At 40.2% G+C, this 22,790-nt stretch overlaps 2 long non-coding RNA genes across 2 annotated transcripts; both read left to right on the top strand.

Annotated features, from left to right (window-relative positions):
* Positions 1-11,335: 11,335 nt before the first annotated feature.
* Positions 11,336-12,720, top strand: LOC129760786 (uncharacterized). The gene is made up of 3 exons (XR_008740387.1): positions 11,336-11,746; positions 11,802-11,872; positions 11,935-12,720. It is a non-coding gene; the product is annotated as an uncharacterized LOC129760786 (long non-coding RNA).
* Positions 12,721-21,147: 8,427 nt separating this feature from the next.
* Positions 21,148-22,144, top strand: LOC129760787 (uncharacterized). The gene is made up of 3 exons (XR_008740388.1): positions 21,148-21,558; positions 21,614-21,684; positions 21,747-22,144. It is a non-coding gene; the product is annotated as an uncharacterized LOC129760787 (long non-coding RNA).
* The last annotated feature ends 646 nt before the right edge of the window (positions 22,145-22,790 follow it).

Below are 22,790 nucleotides of genomic sequence, written 5' to 3'. Positions count from 1 at the left end.
ATCCGATTAGCTAGGCCAGTATCTTCCAGGTTCACCAGGCACTCGATAGATGACACGCGCGTAATTTTTCCGTGGAACAATTAAATGGGTATAATTTTGATGAAGACAGTAGATTAACCGCCTTGCATAAATTTTATTATTCGCAACTTGCTCAAAAAAACGACTCAACAACTTCCGTATCAAAATGGCTAAGGCCCTCCAGTTTTCTTTTTAGTCACCAAGAAAACTCCATTATCCCTTTTCCTCGAAAAGTCACCTTAGGTAACTCATGATGACTGTCAAAATAACGATAAGTTATTCCGTAGTCCTTATGGGTGGAATTTCCATTTTACCGAAATTTTCCATCCCAGTACACAAAGATCCACACTCATTAAGGCTGAAATGATACACGTTAAAATTATGAATTGGAGATTCTACGGACATTACCACTTTGCCTACTACGGACCGTTACACTACCCCCTCATTCAAGATAAAAACAAGGTTTTTACAATGTAAAAACAAAGTTTTTATAATGTATGCGCCTTGCCAATTTCTTAAGAATTCTTTGGAACACCACTCCTGAACAGGAAGCTAGGTACTTAGATGTGCCACACAGTTTTACCAAAAAAAACCATTACCACGTGCAAGAAGCATCCCGCGGGTACAAAATCCGCAATTAAAGTGATTGTGATTTTTTTAAAAGCATTGTTTCATTCCCCGTTCCAAATAGAAATCGGCTGAACAGGAGGCCCCCAAACCCCTAATGCACCTCGGGGTCATATTTGATCATTGCCCGAAAGCTACAACTCAATTTCACTTCAGAAGCTACTGACCGTCAGCGTTAAAAAACTCAGGTCTCCAGCGAGATGCATAAAGGTTCAGTACCAAACTTTAATAATGCTATTAAATAATTAACTTAGTTTTATGATTACGTTGCTATTTTTACTTAATTATTTACTTTACTTAATTATTTACTTAAATATTTGATTCCTAAAACTATTCAATCTTATTCCTAATTCTTAAATTTACCCTGCACCATTTAAAATGAAAAATTATTTGCAAGGCTAAATAGGAAAAAAAACTATTATGAATACCACAAATCAATCACGCTTCATATGTTCGGTACTATATACTCCAAGTTTCTGGCTCTCTAGATCCTTGAGCTTATACGAGCTCGACCCCAGTTTTTTAATAACCACGCATTTGATAAACGAAGGGCCTAATTTTGATGAATATCCCTTAGCAGCATCCGATAAAGCAAAGTTTTTACGCCAAACTATGTCACCTTCAGCATACGATGTTGGTCGAGCCCTGAGATCATATCGATTTTTATTTGTAGTGTAGGCTTTAGCTATATTAGTTTTAACGATCTCTCTAATTTCATTCAATTTTTCTAATGCTTTCATGGGGTCCGAATTATCTGTTGATTTATTTAAAGAATTATCTGTTCTCATTTCACAGCCAAAGTTTAAATAATAAGGGGTGAACTTAGTCGATTCATGTGTCGAGGTGTTTATGGCACAAACAATTTCTTGTAAATATTTATCCCATTCTCGCTGGTCTGATTGAAGCAGGCTTCTTATAGAGGTCCCAATTATTTGATTTGTGCGCTCTGTAGGATTAAACTGCGGGTGATAAAATGAATTTTTCCAATGTTTGATTTTATACTGAGCTAAAAGATTGAGGAAGCATTGCGAAATAAACTGTTTACCGTTATCCGTTATCGTGATTTCCGGAGTACCAAACTTTCGGCTGCAGGTCGTGACCTAAGATTTTCGAAACAGCACGGCTCATACAAGCAGGTGCATTGGTTAGCCCAAAGGCCATGACCTTAAATTGGAATAAACCTCTACCGGGAATGGTAAAGGCTGTCTTGCAACGGTCCGACTCCTTCAAAGGTATTTGCCAGAAACTATCACTCAGGTCAATGGTCGAAAGATATTTGGTTCCTTCAATCTTACTGAAAATGTCTTCGATATACGGCAGAGGAAAAGCGTCTTTTCTGGTCACTTCATTAAGTTTACGTGAGTCAAGGCACAGTCGAACTTTGCCATTTTTCTTAGGCACACAAACAATCGGATTATTCCAGGAACTAGACGAAGCTTCAACAACACCTAAGCTAAGCATCCTGTCCAGCTCTTGGTGCATCAATTTAAGGCGATGATTTGAAACCGGATAGTACCTTTGTTTAATCGGTCTGGCATCTCCAGTATCGATCTCGTGCTCAATTATGGTAGTTCTACCCAGTTTTCCTTCAACAGTGAAAGGAAAAAGGCCGATAGTTAGATCTAAATTTCCTTGTTGTAGTTTTGATAGATTCTTCGGTTTGACTGAATGTGGTATAGGATCTTCCACGGACAGAGTATCACAAAAACACGGTCGGATACCGAAGGCATTCCAAAAATTGATACCTAGTATAAGCGGCTTTGCTATTGATGGAACCAAGTGGACAGGAAGGACTCTTACAACACCATCAACTTCAAATGGAACATTCAAAAACGAACTAGACCGATGCTTGGTACCATCCGCTGTTGCGACCACTAAATTTGATGGAAATTCTTGAAGTTCAAGCTGTTTCAAACGCCAGTCCTCATGTGCACCTGCTATGGCCACGCTAGCACCCGAATCAAGCAATCCAAAAAACGACTTGCCAAAAACTTTGACGGATAAATACGGACGTTCATCCCCGTTTGCCCCAATCGAAATAGAACATACTCCAGAATCCGGCACTTCATACAAAAATTGGGGAATGGATATACAGGAATCATCACTCAATGAGTCTAAGTCACAATCGATGTTTTCGTTATCTGTATTCTGGAAAACTGATTTCGAAACCGGTAGCGAGTTGCTAAAAGTTGGAACTTGTTCAACGGAATAAGAAGCTGGAATGTGATAATCCGAGGAATTATGGTGGGGAAAAGGCTCACAAGCGAAACTACAGCAATCCTCAGTTACTGCAATTTCGCTTGCTCGTTTCCCGGGTCCGACCGATGCTGTTCTTTATTGGGACAATTCTTGACCGTAGTGTCTTTTTGACCACATTTGTAGCAAATGAGACACTCGCGAGGAAGAGGACATTGCTGCAAAAAGTGCTCGTTGGACCCACAGTTCCAGCAATTTCGGATCCTAACTGAAGGCTGTTCGGCACCTGACGAAGTAGAAGTAGCCTTATCGACCTTAAGTGAGGTATGCTTTGCATGCCTCAAATAATCTAATTCATAGTTAACTGCTGTATTTCCTTCATCCAAACTTTCTTTGACATGCTCGTCAAGTACATTCAACGCTCGAGAACGACTAGGAGCCGAAAGAGAAGGTTCAAGTAAACACGAAAATGGCATTCTTCGGACGAACTTTCGCCTATCCATTAAAAACTTAGCAGACTCAATTTTCCTGCAAAGATCTACCAATTCCTGAACAGTTCTTGGATCATGCGTAACTACTTTCTCAAAGTAAAATTGGTTAAGGTTTTTGCGCAAGTAAAACAACTGTTGAACTTCACTGAAAGGAACCGAAATCCACCGAAATAATAAAGACATTGCCGAATTGTATGATGCAAACGACTCTTCTTCACCTTGCAATCGCGTATCTATTTCTTGGAGGAGTAACTCATCATAGTGCGGCGGAAGATATTGATCTCTAAATTTTTTTTGGAAATCTCTCCACGAACGAAAACCATAATATTTCTCGCGATACCATCTCAAGGCAGCTCCTTGCAAGAGATGGAAAACTGAGGACAACATATCCTGATCAGAGACTTTTTCTGCATTTTGCAATATGGAAACGGAGTCCAGAAAATCATTTGCGCTTAACCCCCCTTCTCCGGAAAAACTCAATTTCCATTGGTGTACAGGTTTACCATTAGACCTCGATTGATAGGAAACCGAATTACTTGACAGCGAAACGTCATTTCTTTGGGGACGACTGCCCTCACGACTTAGAAAGCTCTCGATGTTGTTAATGGAGTTGCTTAATTGCTCTAGTTTCTGAGTAAGCGAATTGACTTCGTTCCTACTCACCTCCCCAGTCACAAGAGATTGATTTTCTCCCCCAACGAAAGCAGCATTCCTACCTCGCAATCCATCGGTTAAAAAGCTACCCTGATCTTGTTTATCACTCGTTCTATCGTATGTCGTAGAATTGGCACAGAATCTTGTTTTCCTGATAGCACCATTATTACGAAGCGGAGTTCTGAGAACAGTATCGTAAGGAGGTAATTCATCACCATCTTCCACTACAATGTCATCATTAAATTTATTCATTAAAAGATTAACGCGCTTTTCCAAATCACCTACCGTTCTATCTAGCTTTTCGTCCGCTACTGTAACTGAATCACTCAAATCTAACGCACTAGCACCGAATTCCGCAGGAAAACTCTGTTCTAAGTCCTCTGCAAGGCAACTTATTTGAATGGACAACGTTTCTCTATCGCGAACTAAAACGTCGTCGTCGGAAAGGATTCTAGAAGCGCGCTGTTGTAAATGGTAAAGTTGGGAAACAAAGGGTTTAACTTTCGCAAAATCCTTCAGAACCACCGCTTCATCTAAACAAGGAATCAGATCCTCTAAATATTGACGTAAAATACAGATTTCTTTCTCAAAATCTGTACGAACCTCTGCTTTGGGAGTAATTATATCGCCGTTTTGTTCCTTGATAAGCGTTTGGTTTAAAATTTTCATTCGCAATCCGTCATTAAACGATTTAGAAATTTTCCTGATAGAGCATTCGTAATCGATCTGCTCAGGAAATAAATCTGCAACCACCATCGACATGTTGATTTTATTCAACTGTATTTGTGCAATGGGTGAAGAATAAAAAAAAGAAAGTCGGAAGAATAATGCTACCGGCAAAAACAGCAAGTTAATGTTTGTTTGATTACTTACCAGGCAGAACCTCCAAGTTTAGATCCAATGTGATAAATCTGTACCCGAATGTTGCACTTTTTTTTAATCACAATCCAAAATTCAACAATGAGCTAAATTATTGCAATTAGGAACTGGAAAGAAAAATTCCAAAATAACACCCTTGGTTACTGTAAAATACACACCCTCAACACACACTCACACACCAATTCTTCCAATTCTGTTTCACCAGTTTTTTTTTCTAAAACTACACCAATATTTAAAAAAAACACCTTTTGAATACCAAAAATTATTTCTAGATCACATATACCGAAGATATCATCAAAATATATTCCAAAATACACTAATATTTCCAGCAACGTATAAAATAATCACCAATCAAACCGATCTTACCGAACACGTTAACAACTACGAGTCGAGCGATGACTTTACCGGAACGCGATCAGGAATGAACTGAACTGAAGGTGTTTACAGTCGATGAACCACCTCAATATGTTGGTACTCACTCTCCCTGATCAGCTCTGATCTATGATGTCGGAACTATTCTCTAGGTATAACTGAGTAATATGTGGAACGAAATGAATATCTCAATTAGAATTTGAAGCCTTACGCTCAGCTTCTCCGCTTCAACACTATAACAGCTGATACTGAAATAAAGCTCTTTCAGAGCAAAAATGTGAAACGGAATCAAAAACCAAATCTTATTGGAATTTCAAATTTGAATCGCTATAAAAAAATAAACTTTACTTATAAGAAAACAAATCCAAACTAAGCCTACTCGTTGGGCGCCAAATGTACCGTCTCGCTTTCCTTCGGTATTCGAAGCCGAAACAAGACGATAAACTTCCAGAAAAATCTACACCCACTGATTTTAACCAGGATTGAATCCCACTTTGTGCTAAAGGAAATGAAATTTTTCTTAGCAAAATTGCGTAGCTCAACTACAGCACTTAAGCGCCAACAACTATAAAAGTTGATGTGCTGAAGTCGCTTAAAACCCGGACTTTCTTCCCAGGGGTGGGCTTCCAAAGGAAACTACACAAAGTGGTGTTGGCGAAATTATCCGTAATATCCGTAGAATTCCGCAACATAAAGTGAACATACACAATGCTTAATGAGAATATCCCTAAGGTAACTAAGATGGAAACTTACCGATAAAATAGTCCTTGCACCTGCACACGAGCTACCGCCAGTAAACTACCTCGGAATTGGGGTTCAATTTGGATCCGATTAGCTAGGCCAGTATCTTCCAGGTTCACCAGGCACTCGATAGATGACACGCGCGTAATTTTTCCGTGGAACAATTAAATGGGTATAATTTTGATGAAGACAGTAGATTAACCGCCTTGCATAAATTTTATTATTCGCAACTTGCTCAAAAAAACGACTCAACAACTTCCGTATCAAAATGGCTAAGGCCCTCCAGTTTTCTTTTTAGTCACCAAGAAAACTCCATTATCCCTTTTCCTCGAAAAGTCACCTTAGGTAACTCATGATGACTGTCAAAATAACGATAAGTTATTCCGTAGTCCTTATGGGTGGAATTTCCATTTTACCGAAATTTTCCATCCCAGTACACAAAGATCCACACTCATTAAGGCTGAAATGATACACGTTAAAATTATGAATTGGAGATTCTACGGACATTACCACTTTGCCTACTACGGACCGTTACAAGGTTCAGGTCCAATTAACAGGCCCTGAGATCCTTCCCTAGCTAGCTGGTCTGCTTCTTCGTTCCCTAGGATACCGCAGTGGCCTGGAACCCAGAATAAAAATACTCTGTTCCGTATGGCCAGGTTTCTTAGTGCAACAATACACTCCCATACTAGCTTGGAGTGACATGTGAAGGTACTTAGTGCTCGAAGAGCGGCCTGACTATCAGAGAATATATAGATACTTGTGTACCTGTATCCTCTTTTCAAACAGGCTAAAGTGCACTCTAAAATTGCTTGAAGTTCTGCTTGGAATACTGTTGGCCAGTTTCCCATAGGAATTGAGATCCTGAGTCTAGGTCCGTACACCCCTGCCCCAGTTCTATTATCCATTTTAGACCCATCAGTAAAGAATTTTATTGATCCGGAAGGAACCGCAGGTCCACCTGACTCCCACACGTCCCTATTATTGATAGTTACATTGTATGGTATGTCTAGGTTGAAAACGGGTTCCATCCAGTCATCGTTCTTCACAATAAGTGAGTTTATTTTAAATATCTTTAGGATTTTAAGGTGTCCTGTAAGATCCCCCTCATAGAGAGTTTTGTTTTTGGAGAGTCTCAAGGCACTACGTTCTGCCTCTAACTCAATAAATTGATGTAGTGGCAGTATATTTAGTAGTGCATTAAGAGCCTCGTTTGATGTGCTTCGCATAGCGCCAGTTATAGCTAGGGTTGCTATTCTTTGAAGCTTCGCTAGTTTCTTCCGGGCCGTAGCTTGCACAGTTTTGGTCCACCACACTAAAGAAGCATACGAGATTTTGGGTCTTATTATAGCTGTAAATATCCAATGGATAATTTTCGGCCTTAGTCCCCATTTTTTCCCTACTCCTTTGAGGCAAACCCATAGAGCTATTGTAGCCTTGGCTATTACATGCTCTATCTGCGGATTCCATGATAGCTTTGAATCTAGTATGATGCCTAAATATTTCACCTGTGATTCGAAGTTTAGCACTTCCCCGTCTAATGTTAGTGGTTTTAGTGCAGTTTTTCGTCTCGTAGTGAATGCTATCACAGTAGTTTTGGAAGGGTTAATGTTCAGTCCCTCTTCCCTGCACCAGAATAGTGCGTAGTTAACCCTCCAAAGCCGTTCGGGTCAATATGACCCGAAGCGCACATTTCAAACATCTTTATCATCATTCCAATATACTGATGAACTGGTAGTTTTGACAGACCAAGTATGTTCTGTGAAAATAATGATCAAATTAACGCCAAAAAACTAAAATTTGAGTTTTTAAAATCGGTTCATGTGGAAATGAAATACAGCTAAGCAAAGCCAAAACTGGATGTCGTTTTTTTAAAGTAAGACTTTTTTCTACCGGAAGATCTGTCATAGCGGTAAAAACTTTCATTGGACCCCAACATATCTATACATTGTCGGATAGATGGATTCTTGACAATTTCAAACATCAATGAAATAGTTAAATACAGAAAAGCTGTCAGAAGTTATGAATATTTTAAAAATAAAATTGATTTTTCGGACTTTCAACTTTCTGAACCAGTTTCTGAAAACCTGGTAATATATATCGACTTTATTTTGAAATGTTGAGTAATTAGAATAAATTACCTACACAATGAATATAATATCATCAAAATCGGTTAACATTTACAGCCAGGAGAACGAAATCAAATTACAACGCATATTTCCCCGAAACGGATATTTAGCGAACGGCTTTGGAAGGTTAAGTGCAGATTGCATTCTGTTTGACAACACATTCTCATATTTTCCCCGAACTATTATTACTACGTCGCCTGCAAAGCCAATAACTTCGAAACCCATTGATACAAGTTTGTTTATGAGGTCGTCCACGATCAATGACCACAACAACGGTGATAGAACCCCACCTTGAGGACATCCCTTTGTTGGAGTGGCTTTGATTGTAAGTCCTCCCAAGCTTGCATAGATGGTTCTATTTATAAGCATGGTACTAGTCCAGTCAACAATTGCCGAGTGGCATCCTCGTCTTTTCATAGCTGTTTCGATTGAACTGTGAGATGCGTTGTCGAATGCCCCTTCAATGTCTAGAAAAGAAGCGAGTGCTATTTCTTTTGCCTCTAGGGTCTTTTCTAGTTTTTGTGTTAAAGTATGTAAGGCCGTAACCGTTGACATACCTTTTTTGTAAGCGAACTGGAAATTATTTAGCTTACTTGAGCTAAGATACTGCGATTTAATGTGCTCGTCAAGTATCTTCTCCATTATTTTCAAGATAATGGATGTCAGACTTATAGGTCTGAATGCCTTTGGTTGAGTTTTATCTTTTTTCCCTGGTTTCGGGATGAAGATAACTCGTACCTTTTTCCACTGAGTGGGAATATGACAGAGGGTCATACTGGCGACGAACATCTCTACCAAGGCAGGTGTTACCATTTGTTTTGCTTGCTGTATTTGGATTGGTATAATTCCATCTTCACCAGCAGCTTTAAATGGCTCGAATGTACTTATCGCCCAGTCAACCATTGACGGTTTAAAGATTGCGCGCGATTTGCGGAGAGCTTCCTCGCGTCTGACATTTCGTCTGGGTCTTCCAGCCGGAGTGTCTACAATCTCTATCCCTTCAATGGATCCTGGGAAATGCGTACTTAGTAGTAATTGAAGTGTTTCTTCTGGGTCTGTAGTGAACTCCCCATTGTTTTTCTTCAATTGACCCAGTCCATTTGAGTGTTCTTTAGATAGAACTTTCTGGAGCCTGGCAGCTTCTGGCGTAGATTGAACGGATTCACACATGTGCCTCGAACTACTTCTCTTAGCTTTACGAATATTTTTATTGTACTCCGTTAGGGACTTACGATAGTCATCCCAGTTTGAGTCAGCTCTTGCTTTGTTGAAAAGTCTCCTTGTTTTTTTCCTTAACTTTTCTAGTTGTCTGTTCCACCAAGGAACTCTTCTGTTTGAAACACGTTCCATCAGTGGACAGCTTGCTTCGAAAGCGTATATGATCTTATTGGTAAAACTATTTGAAGCTTCCTCTAATTGCTTTGTTGTTCGTATTTTCACATCCAACAAAGGTTTACAAACTTCAAGTGTGTGTTTGTAGAGATCCCAGTTGGTGTTCCTAGGGTCTCTATAAACGTCCCTGATTATTTCTCCTCCCACTATGTCGAATGTAATATGTCTGTGATCAGACAGTGATTCTTCATCCGACACCTCCCAGTTGTTTATTTTCCCTAGAAGCAGTGGTGTGCATAGAGTTAAATCGAGGACTTCTTGTCTGTTCGCCGTTGTGAACGTAGGTTTGTTTCCCTCGTTACATATTTCAATATGATTTTGTGAAAGAAACTCTAATAAAGACTCACGTCTATTGTTGATGTCTGTACTTCCCCACAGCGTGTGATGAGCGGTAGCATCGCAGCAGACGAGAAACTGCTGGTTTTGTGCCCGGCATTTTCTCATGAATTCTACTACCATCGGTGGGGGTATATCGGTGCTATCTCCCGGGAAATACGCTGAGGCTACACTTACCGTGTGTTTACCTTTCGGTGTCGGTATTTCCATTCGTATAGCCGTGATGTCTCCGTCGATAATTTCTGTAAAGGGAGTAAATTTAATTCTTTTATTAACTAGTAAAGCAGCCCTTGGGTGAGCGCTTCTTTCGTCGTAAAGAATCTTACCATTCGGCGTGTAAAGCCCTTGTACCTTACCCTTGTTAACCCAAGGTTCCTGGATAAAGGCAAGGTCCAGGTTTTCGGAGACGAATCTTCTAAGTAGTGTACTCGAGGCTCCTACAGCATGATGAAGATTCGCCTGAACACATTTTAGGGTGTTCATTTTTGTGGTTTATTGCCCGTGGTGGTGGGGCAAAGCACCGGCTTTTTGCCATTTGCACATGTTTGCTTTTCTCCTTTTGGTTTGCTCCATGTGCTAGGGTTTCTTGATAGTTTTTTGTTTGCAGGTTTGTTGATGTTTACTTTACCTTTAAAACTGCTCATTCCACTCGGGCCTGGTTTAAGTTGATCTTGTTCCAAGCGTGGGCCCATGTTCAACAACCTAGTCCCTTCCGGTGAGCAATCTGCATTGGATTTACTGGGGCTATTCTCATTTATCTCGTTTGTCCCTGAGTCTTGTCCCTGGTCCATAGATTGGCCCTGGTCCTTAGCAAGGTTGCCGAAAAAAATTCTGTGTTTTTGAGAAAAAAAAATCTGAATTTCTGTGATTTTACCCAAAAATTCTGTGATGGTTTTCTGTGATGCTTTTTCCTTTATTTTCATAGAAAATTCATGATAATTTGGGTCTTTTTACATTTAAGTTTGGCAAAATCAATCAAAATTACATATCCCATCATACTTTTTTAAATTAAGGTAAAAAAAAATCTAAATTATGTATTTTCTAAAAATCATTATTTTGGAAATCGAATCAAAATTCAAAAATTCTGTGAAATCTGTGAATTTTTCAAAATTCTGTGTTCTGTGACACAGATTCTGTGATGAAAATTCGCTCAAAATTCTGTGAAATTACAGATTTTTCTGTGATTTCGGCAACCTTGGTCCTTAGACTCTGGTTCTTTGAGATCGAGTGTTGCCGAAGTATTTCCTTTGCTAATCGACTCTCCTTCTGTGGGTTGGACTTGGTCTTTCGCCGACTGGTCCTTTACAAGGCCCTGTTTAGGCTGCCCGGGTCCTTGAGCAGCTTTATCGGTGGTGTTCCCTTCAACAGCTCTGCTTTGTAACGGTTGCACCTGGTTACATGTTTTGTAGAGTTGATTTGTTACTTATAGTTTTTTTTCAATACAATAATTGTATCACAAGTATCTTTCATGTCATTTTTGTTAGTATCTAGTATTATTTATTAATGAGATAGTTCTAGTATATAATTGAATTGAAAACGATTTCCACCAATCATTTATTGAGAGTCGAACTTGATAAGAACGCTGCATTGGAGTTACATTCTTGTTTAATGATAGTTGACCTTATGTCATAGCGTAACGGCCTGGATTGAGAATTTCCCGAGGTCGAGTTCGGGATGTATCTCCCGGGTCATGTGGAAAAGAGAAAGCTAGATATGGGGCTGTAGGAGCAAAAACGAGCAACTAGATCGTGCTCTCAAAACCCGAGCCTCCCCGAGGGTTCTCGTGGTATGACGTAGTTCCGGGGAGCTAGGTCTGATAGCGCTTTCCCTGATCTGAGGGTTCACAGTCTTACATTTAGCCCCAGTTTGCCCACGAGGTTGGTTGTGCGCGTTTTTGTTCGGGTTTCGTTAGTAAGTCCTTGTAAAGTGAAGTGTTAGTTCTTTTAGATTTAATTATTCGTTCTAGTTTCGTTTAAGCTAGAAATAAGCCGTGTGTGTGTCAGGTTACCAATTTTGTGTGCCTAAGAAAATCAAGAGGTAAAGAAAGTGCTCTAAATAATAACCGTGCTCTAGCTCTAACACAAACTCTCCTAACATAGCGATCGCCAAAAACAGCAGCAGGCCCCCTGCCACACACCACACCCCGATACACCAGCCCGTTGGGCATACCTTCTTCGCTGGAAATCAAACCACCAGCTCGCCCGATTCGTCAACATATCGGCATCCGAAGAAGTCTGGGAGATTCTGGTGGCACTGGAAGCTACATCCGGTGTAAGCAACCCCGATTACACCAGCATACATCCGGTCAAACCACGATTACCATCCACCACTCACCGAATGAAATCTGAGTTGCGAACAGCCAATCATCGTCGCCGTCGTCAGCGAGCCACAGCAGCAGCAGCAGATACAACCAAGTAGGTGCTTTCCAGTAGGGGTTCATCCATAAAGGATGACACCTTTCATATAAAACCCAATTGATCGATCATAACCTTTTTAATCGGGACGGTTACAATAATCCGTTTCCCCGAAGTCAGGTTGCCGAGGCATTTTTGGTCCACCATCACATTTTTTATGACCGCCCCAACCTAGAAAAACTAAATATTCCCCGGGAAGAGCGATGAAAAGAGCACGGAGAACTAGGTAGAGAAAAGGCACACGGCTAGGTATAGAGTAGGGTAGCTGGAGTAATGATCGTGTTAATCGTTAAATGTTAATTTATTACTCTTAATTAAAATGTATCCCCTCACCATCTACATTCGCCCTTTGATTACGTTAATACACTAAATCCAAATCCTAGCCAGAATTTTTAAATTGAAGAGAAATGACAACTTCACTTTCGGTCGTTAGTCCATTCGTCAGCTCGCTCTGCGCTTGGCGCATTTGAATTCGAGTCCACCACGCTTCCAGGCTTGTTAGTTATTCTGGGAATGAACGTTTGACTGTCCAATGATGAGTGTTTCGGGCATGGGTGCCGTCGAAGAATCGTGAGTCCTTGGTCGGCTTGAGGCGTTGTGGTCACGTGTCGATGTTGACAGACGTTCGTTGCGTTAGGCGAAAGTCTGAGTTTGGTCGTTTCGAAATCCTCGTAGTCTTCGCTGTTCTCTGCCTTCCCTTGATTTGGGGAGCAATGCAAAACGACTCGTTCAAAGGAGTCTCATCCGGGCAAAAACCAGCTGTGCGGTCTCCCTTCAGGAGTGGCGCTTTTTAAGCCGCACGGAAAATCCAACAGTCAGAGCAGCACCGACTACATATTGGCGCCCAATGTAAAATAGAAAAATGCCATATGCATCTACATATTGCAAAAAGTTCAAATCCTAACATTCGAATATTAATGGTCGTCCATCGTTTCAGTTCGAGTTCATAAATATGAAAAAATAATGAGTAGTATTATTTGGATAATTCGTTTAAATTATTTGTAGTAAATCGTCGATCATGTACAAAGGTACCGTTTGTAATTACGTGGGAGAAAATTTCGTTACGACTGTGTTATAAACCAACATGTTAAGTAATTTCATCGTGTGAACATTGTTCACAGAAAATTTGAGTAGACCAAGTCTACAGTAATCGAGCGGAAAATTCGCAGTATAGTAGTTTTGTGATATTTGAAACCAAAGAACTGTTTGTTTCAGATTTATATTTATTGTTGCGTTAACTCGGTGGAATTATCGATTAACTGTGATATATCTGTTAATTTATTTATTATTATACTAGCTTTAGGTTAATTTATTTTTCATATACATATTTATTTTCAATTTTTTTCACATATTTATTTATTATTTATTATTTATTATTCCTATTTATTCAATTTTTTGTTTTTGTTATTATTTATTCACTTAGTTACTAATATATTTTGTGGTGGTTATTTTTGTTCATCCTAGAATATATTAATTTGTTACAAATTAATATGCCAACATACTTAAGCAATACAAATATTGTTTGTGAACATCTTTTCTAGTCAAAAAATTACATAGCTTCTAGTCAATAACAAAATCACTGTCGTTCGTCTTTATTTCAATATACTTTTTTTTGTTATTTCGTCAATAACACATTGAAATCAAACAGCATTGGTTGCTAGTATTTTCAGCGATTGGAAAATGGCCACGAAATATCCTTTCGCGCATGACTTGGAGAATGATGAAGTGGATTATGAATTGCGTTTGCGAAACTACGGTGAGGAATGTAGGAAAGATATTGCAGCAAAACAAAGGTTACTCAAGAAACTGTTTAAAGAAGATGCAAGATATAACAGGGATTATGGGACCAAATCTTCCATAGATGAAGAATACGATAACATTGTCCATAAGGTGAATTACATTCGTACTCAATTGGCATCAGGTCCACAGGCAAAATTAATTTCTAGGCTAAAACACTACTATCTCCGAACATACAGATGCTTAGTGGGGACATCGGAGTGGATGAACTGTAAAAAAGTGTTACTCAATAACATTATTGAACTTATTAGCCAGCACTCAGATTTTACAGCGGCTATTTTGCTGGAGCAAAATTCTGAGAATGAGGGTGCACATGGGGGGGATTTTACGATTCTTGATCCATCACTGATGCCTGCGCAATCCACACCAATTCGGGAACCACGAGCTAGAGACAGAAGCTATCCGACTAGCGAACTTCTGGACGCACAGAATCGCCTAGGTGCGATACCTAAAGCTAGAGCAACAGTTACGACAAACGAAAATCGTTCAGCTAGGGAGCTAGAACTAGAAAATCAAGTTCAAAGTTTACAACAACAATTAACGGAAATGAAATTATTGGTTCGAAATTTGCAGTCACACTCAGAAAAGGCGAAGCAACAACAACAACCTAGCTTGGACCAGGAGGATAGAAACGGTCAGGTTGTATTTTCAAATTTGAAAGAACCAAAGCCAATCGAGCGTCAGAAAGGTTCACGGGGGAATGGCTTTTCAGGAATTTCCGAGCCGTATCATCCGATTCTTAGCTTAGATACGATACCAGGTAGAAGACCACAGCCTTTACCTCGTTCTCATATTCCTTCCTTGCCGACTCTTCAACAAATTCCTAACAACCATCTACCTCAAATTTCGGAAATTGAAGACAGTAGTGAGGAAGATGAACCAAGATTCGAACCCAGACCATTACCGAGACCGGCTAGACTAAGAAACTCCCAACATATGGTTGAGTCGATGCATTATGACAGGCGTATTGAAAAATGGAACTTATTTTTCTCGGGGGATTCCAAATCATCCTCTTTGGAGGATTTTATTTATAAAATTAAAGTTTTGGCAAATATGAATAGAATTCCTCTAGATAGTTTGATTGGACACATTCATATACTCTTGAAAGGGGAAGCAAATAATTGGTTTTTCACGTACTACAATCCTCAGTGGAATTGGTTGGTATTTGAAACCCAAATTAGATATCGTTTCGGAAATCCAAATCAAGACAAAGGGAATCGACAAAGAATTTTTGAAAGAAAGCAACAGAGGGGAGAAACTTTCATTGCCTTCGTAACAGATATTGAAAGATTGAATAAGCTGTTAATTAAACCGATGTCGCGAAGGAGAAAATTCGAAACTATTTGGGACAACATGAGGCAAAGTTACCGGTCAAAATTGTCATGTTTCTCGATCCAGAGTTTAGAGGAACTAATTCAACTCAATTACAATATTGATGCGAACGATCCGTCACTTCATCCAATGGTGCAGAGGCATTGCGTGAACAACGTGGAGGTGGAGTCAGATAATGACTCTGAAGCAGAATACGAGGAGTTGAACGCTGTTGAGAGAAAGCCAGGTTTTTCACAGAACAACAGAGGTAATGGAATTGCTCGATCACCTAATCGAGACGGTTTACACCAAGGTCGGAGACCCGCTCTTTGTTGGAACTGTAGGAGAAATGGGCATTTTTGGAGAGAATGCACAGAACAATTAAAAACATTCTGTTACATCTGCGGTAAACACGGAAACATAGCCAAGAATTGTGATGGTCACAGGAGAAGTCCGAGAGTTAAAGAGTCAGCAGAAGCAGCAGACGAATCGGAAAACTAGACTTGGGATGCAGAAGAAAGGGGCCTAGCATCCCTGATAGTAATCATGTCCCTAAATCTACCGAACCATTTTTAGATCCATTTCATAACCTCTTAGAGATTAAAATCCAAACTAGCTTATGTCCACACATCAAGGTAAAAATATTCGACACCGAAATTGAAGCATTGTTAGATTCGGGGGCTAGTATCAGTGTAGCCAATTCCGAAGTGTTAGTTGATCGATACGGGTTGACTATGCTTCCTTCACCAATTAAAATTTGTACGGCAGACAAGACACAATACTCTTGTGTTGGGTACGTGAACTTTCCTATTACTTTCCGGAATATAACAAAAGTAGTGTCTGTAGTGATTGTACCAGAAGTAACGAGAAACTTAATTCTTGGGATTAACTTTTGGAAAGCCTTCAATATCAGGCCAATGATACCGAATGATGGGACTTTCGAGGAAGTAGCAGAAACATATTCGATCCTCACAGAACCAGAGCTGTTTCATTTTTATATCCACCCTATCGATGCATTACCAGTAGTTTTCAATTCTAAGCCGGATCCGTCATTGGACATTCCAGGGCTAGATATTCCGGAGACTTCTCAAGTTACCCCGGATTCTATCGAAACGGAACATGAACTAACAGAAAACCAAAGACAGGAACTCGCAGAAGCTATTTCAGAATTTCCATTCACGTCGGAGAACAGACTAGGGAGAACCCACTTGTTAGAACACACGATAACGTTGTGTGAAAATGCGAAACCAAAACGGCAAGCTGTGTATCGTTGTTCACCTTCAATACAGGCAGAGATTGATGCGGAGATAGAGCGCTATAAAAAATTGGACGTCATTGAGGAATGCTCAAGCGAATGGGCTAACCCTCTAGTTCCGGTTCGGAAATCGAACGGGAAACTACGAGTGTGTTTAGACTCCCGTAAAATAAACGCGCTGACCAAGAAGGATTCGTATCCCATGCGGGATATGAAAAGTATTTTCCATCGTTTGGAAAGTGCATCTTTCTTTTCGGTGATAGATTTGAAAGATGCATATTTTCAGATTCCGCTTAGAGAAGACTGTAGGGACTATACCGCGTTTAGGACAGCGAAAGGGCTATACAGGTTCAAAGTAACTTGCTTTGGTTTGACGAATGCACCCTTTTCGATGAATCGGGTGATGGATGCTTGCATCGGCTTTGATTTGGAACCGCAGGTATTTGTCTACCTTGATGATATCGTGGTGGCAACCAAAACTTGGCCTGAGCATATTAGACTGCTCAAGGAAGTAGCGAAGCGTTTAAGGAATGGAAAGTTAACTATCTCACTGGATAAATCACAATTTTGCAAGAAGCAAGTTAGCTATTTAGGATATTTGCTGAACTCCTCTGGAATCTCCATAGATAGCGCAAGAATCGAACCAATCCTGAACTATAGTCGTCCGAAAACAGTCAAGGATGTTCGACGTTTACTGGGCCTAGCAGGCTTTTACCAACGATTCATTGGTAACTATAGCAAGATTGTTGCTCCTATCTCTGACCTTCTAAAAAAAGGTCCCAAGAAAATAGAATGGACAGAAAAGGCAGAGAAAGGGTTCCAAGAACTGAAATCAGCGCTTGTTTCAGCACCGATCCTAGCAAATCCGGATTTCAATCTACCGTGTCATCGAATCAGATGCATCGGATAATGCAGTCGGAGCTGCGCTGATCCAAAACATGGATGGATCGCCAAAGATCATTGCATATTTCAGCAAAAAGCTAACGAGTACGCAGAGAAGATACGCAAGTGTCGAAAAAGAATGTCTGGGAGTCTTATTGGCTATAGAGCATTTCCGACATTACATTGAAGGTACCAGATTCAAAGTGGTGACGGATGCCAGAAGTTTACTGTGGCTTTTCACCATAGGGGTTGACTCTGGAAATGCTAAGCTTTTAAGATGGGCTTTGAAAATCCAATCATTCGATATCGAATTGGAATATCGAAAGGGCAAGCAAAATATAACTGCCGATTGCCTCTCGAGATCATTGGAAACAATTAATATGATGGATGCAGAATTCAACGAACTTCTTCAAAAGATAGCGAATGACCCTCAAAGTTTTCCAGATTTTAAAATAGTGGATGGACAAATTTTCAAATTTGTTAAAAATGACAAAAAAATTGAGGACAGTCGATTTGCGTGGAAAATTTACCCTCCAAGTGCGGTAAGGCAAGAAATAATAAGAACTGTTCATGAGAAAGCACATCTTGGGTTCGAAAAAACGTTGGCAACCATTAGAGAAAAGTATTTTTGGCCTAAAATGAATACTGAGACAAAAAACTTTTGTCAACTTTGTTTGTTGTGTCAGCAAAGTAAAGCGACGAATACAAATTCAACACCTCCTATGAAATCTCAGAGAAAAACGGTTGAACATCCATGGCAGTTCATTACTATGGACTACGTAGGTCCGTTGCCAGTTTCAGGGAAATCACGAAACACAGTCCTGCTCGTCATTACCGATGTGTTCAGTAAATTCATACTTTTACAACCATTCAGGCAAGCTACGTCAGAATCACTGGTTCCATTTGTAGAAAATATGGTCTTCAACTTGTTCGGTGTTCCAGAAGTCGTGTTAACTGACAACGGGTCACAGTTTGTTTCTAAATCGTTTGAAGAATTACTAACGAAATACCACGTTACGCACTGGAAGACACCGAGTTACCACCCTCAAATAAACGACGCGGAAAGGGTGAATCGGGTTGTCACGACAGCTATTCGAGCAAGCATAAAAAAAGATCATAAAGAATGGTCAAATAATATACAGTCGATAGCTAATGCAATACGCACATCTGTACATGAAAGCACCAAGTATTCACCGTACTACATTGTATTTGGGCGGAACATGATCACGGATGGACGGGAGTATAGGAACCTTCGCGACATGGAAACACCCGATGAACTACTGGCAGAAGAAACTAGAGAGAAACTAAATAAGGAAGTACAAGACAACTTAAAGAAAGCCTACGAAAAACATTCTAAACAGTACAATTTGAGATCGAATGAAAAATGTCCAAAATATGAGCAGGGTGAAGTTGTTCTTAAAAAGAACACTGAACTCTCCGACAAAGGGAAAGGGTACTGTGCTAAATTAGCTCCCAAATTTGTGTTGGCAAAAGTTAAACGTACAGTTGGCGAGCACTGTTACGAATTAGAAGACGATAAAGGTCGAAGGTTAGGAATTTTCAGTTGTAAATTCCTAAAAAAGTACAAACAACCAAATTCTTTGAAAAAAGATTTCTAGATTTGTTTTCTGGAAAATCAATTTTTGAGCTATGTACCCTGTTAAAAAGGTAACAATACGGCATAAGGCCAAAACTGGAGATAAAGTTTGATATTCCATTGCGATAATTAAGGACTAAAGACGCTAGAAGTGGACAACACATTATGCAATTCTCCTCGACAACGAACTGAGTAGAGCCTTCCTAAAACAACAGTAAGATTCGCGAATGCATCAGTGCAGTTCCAAATTGTAAATACTTAATTGTCAAGATATAAAATCCCTACCTAATGTGTTTGTCTAGTATTAATTGTTAGTAGTCCTATCGCTTAATCTTTAGATTAGCACTTACATTAAAGTTAGTCGATATAAGAAAATAAACCTCGCGATTCCAGCTCAGGTTACAGTGAGCAACTCAAAAGTTCATTCCAGCGACGAGTTCATCGGGAATTGTATGGTCGAAGGCATCAATCGGTACATCTGGTTATCCTTAGAGCCGGAATCCTGCGTCGGTCTAACACATATAGGTTTTCCGTATTCCAGAATTGATCAACTGAATAATGATCGCTCAGAGAAGATCAACGTCCGCAAGTTCGAAAAAGTACACCGTAGAATTCCGTAATTCGAGTTGGATCGTCGTCGTTGGGTTGGAATAGCAATCATTGTTGATTGTTGCAAATTGCTGTTGAATATCTCGTCGGTCCGGTCTTCCGGTGAAGAAGTTCGGGAAACAGCACCGGAGTTCGATGATCGAGATAGGTATCGAACAGGTGAACTCGTTCCTTCTTCGGTTTTAGAAGAAATCCAATACAATCCTGCAGCCAAGTCGAATCGTATTCCAATCATTCCAATGCGGTAGGGAAAATTGGTCCATCAAATTAGAACGATCCCTCCAGTTGTAAGTCCAAATGAAGCACGTCTAAGAGCCGGAAAATATTCACGGAAATTCCTTCCGGGTTTATGCTAAACATGAACATCCCACGACGCAGCAACTAAAAAAAAACAACACAAAGAATCAGTTCAAGAGAAGAAAACTCACCGTAGTAACTCGCCCCGTTTTCTGGTTCCATCGATGACCGCGAACAAGCTGGTTTAATCCGGTTAAACAGATTCGGAACATTTCTTATTCGTTCCCGAAACACGTTTTAAATGATTTATTATAGACAGCGCGATTTTGTTTAGTTTTATTTTGACACTTCTCTGCCCACTGCGAAAACGATGGCTACTTGGAATAGGCTCGTGAAATATTTCACGTGAGTGACTGTGGCTTTCCAGTAATCGGCGGTGCGCCGAGGTGGGAATTTTAGGAAGAAAAAAAAAAATATCGAGCTTTGTGAAGAAATGAAAAATAATGCAAAACAATGTTTGCAGTCTAATTTTTTCTAAAGAGCAGTAATAGTGGGTGGGTATCTTAAACATATTTCGTTGCTCAACGCAAGGATTGGGGTTGAAAATAAAGTTTAGATACCAACAGTATCGTCGTTCGAAATCGAGTAGTATTTCGTTGAAGCTTCTACGTGTTTTAGAGGAAATACTTAAGAAGCATTCGTTTGAAGTTGCTACGGAAATTTTTTATGAGTAACTAGTCGTGTTTCAACGTTTCGCAATGGGAGGAAGTGGTCAGAATTAAATGAAATTGAACATGTTTGGTGAGTGAAATAGTCGTAAAGTTGGGTTTCGTCGGGTAATAGTTGTTTTTTTGTTGAGAGAATTTGACGTTTGCTGGAGACCGGAGTCGCCGACGTTGATGGTCAGTAACAAGCATACGCTGTAATGGCCTATGACTTGGAAATAGAGGAGGAGTTAACTTTGTTAACGATGAAACCATATGACCCCAAATTGTCATTTCTCTTGAGAAAATGAGAACCGTACACCCTTACGAAAATTTAGTTGATTTGATTCAACTAAATTTTCGTAACTTAAGCACGGAGTTATGTAACGGTTGCACCTGGTTACATGTTTTGTAGAGTTGATTTGTTACTTATAGTTTTTTTTCAATACAATAATTGTATCACAAGTATCTTTCATGTCATTTTTGTTAGTATCTAGTATTATTTATTAATGAGATAGTTCTAGTATATAATTGAATTGAAAACGATTTCCACCAATCATTTATTGAGAGTCGAACTTGATAAGAACGCTGCATTGGAGTTACATTCTTGTTTAATGATAGTTGACCTTATGTCATAGCGTAACGGCCTGGATTGAGAATTTCCCGAGGTCGAGTTCGGGATGTATCTCCCGGGTCATGTGGAAAAGAGAAAGCTAGATATGGGGCTGTAGGAGCAAAAACGAGCAACTAGATCGTGCTCTCAAAACCCGAGCCTCCCCGAGGGTTCTCGTGGTATGACGTAGTTCCGGGGAGCTAGGTCTGATAGCGCTTTCCCTGATCTGAGGGTTCACAGTCTTACATTTAGCCCCAGTTTGCCCACGAGGTTGGTTGTGCGCGTTTTTGTTCGGGTTTCGTTAGTAAGTCCTTGTAAAGTGAAGTGTTAGTTCTTTTAGATTTAATTATTCGTTCTAGTTTCGTTTAAGCTAGAAATAAGCCGTGTGTGTGTCAGGTTACCAATTTTGTGTGCCTAAGAAAATCAAGAGGTAAAGAAAGTGCTCTAAATAATAACCGTGCTCTAGCTCTAACACAAACTCTCCTAACATAGCGATCGCCAAAAACAGCAGCAGGCCCCCTGCCACACACCACACCCCGATACACCAGCCCGTTGGGCATACCTTCTTCGCTGGAAATCAAACCACCAGCTCGCCCGATTCGTCAACATATCGGCATCCGAAGAAGTCTGGGAGATTCTGGTGGCACTGGAAGCTACATCCGGTGTAAGCAACCCCGATTACACCAGCATACATCCGGTCAAACCACGATTACCATCCACCACTCACCGAATGAAATCTGAGTTGCGAACAGCCAATCATCGTCGCCGTCGTCAGCGAGCCACAGCAGCAGCAGCAGATACAACCAAGTAGGTGCTTTCCAGTAGGGGTTCATCCATAAAGGATGACACCTTTCATATAAAACCCAATTGATCGATCATAACCTTTTTAATCGGGACGGTTACAATAATCCGTTTCCCCGAAGTCAGGTTGCCGAGGCATTTTTAGTCCACCATCACATTTTTTATGACCGCCCCAACCTAGAAAAACTAAATATTCCCCGGGAAGAGCGATGAAAAGAGCACGGAGAACTAGGTAGAGAAAAGGCACACGGCTAGGTATAGAGTAGGGTAGCTGGAGTAATGATCGTGTTAATCGTTAAATGTTAATTTATTACTCTTAATTAAAATGTATCCCCTCACCATCTACATTCGCCCTTTGATTACGTTAATACACTAAATCCAAATCCTAGCCAGAATTTTTAAATTGAAGAGAAATGACAACTTCACTTTCGGTCGTTAGTCCATTCGTCAGCTCGCTCTGCGCTTGGCGCATTTGAATTCGAGTCCACCACGCTTCCAGGCTTGGGGAGTTATTCTGGGAATGAACGTTTGACTGTCCAATGATGAGTGTTTCGGGCATGGGTGCCGTCGAAGAATCGTGAGTCCTTGGTCGGCTTGAGGCGTTGTGGTCACGTGTCGATGTTGACAGACGTTCGTTGCGTTAGGCGAAAGTCTGAGTTTGGTCGTTTCGAAATCCTCGTAGTCTTCGCTGTTCTCTGCCTTCCCTTGATTTGGGGAGCAATGCAAAACGACTCG

The sequence above is a fragment of the Uranotaenia lowii genome, unplaced genomic scaffold (genome assembly GCF_029784155.1).
Source record: "Uranotaenia lowii strain MFRU-FL unplaced genomic scaffold, ASM2978415v1 HiC_scaffold_766, whole genome shotgun sequence".
In the NCBI taxonomy this organism is placed as follows: Eukaryota; Metazoa; Arthropoda; class Insecta; order Diptera; family Culicidae; genus Uranotaenia; species Uranotaenia lowii.
The sequence above is the reverse complement of the archived record's forward strand: the minus strand, read 5'-3'. Positions and strand labels throughout refer to the sequence as shown.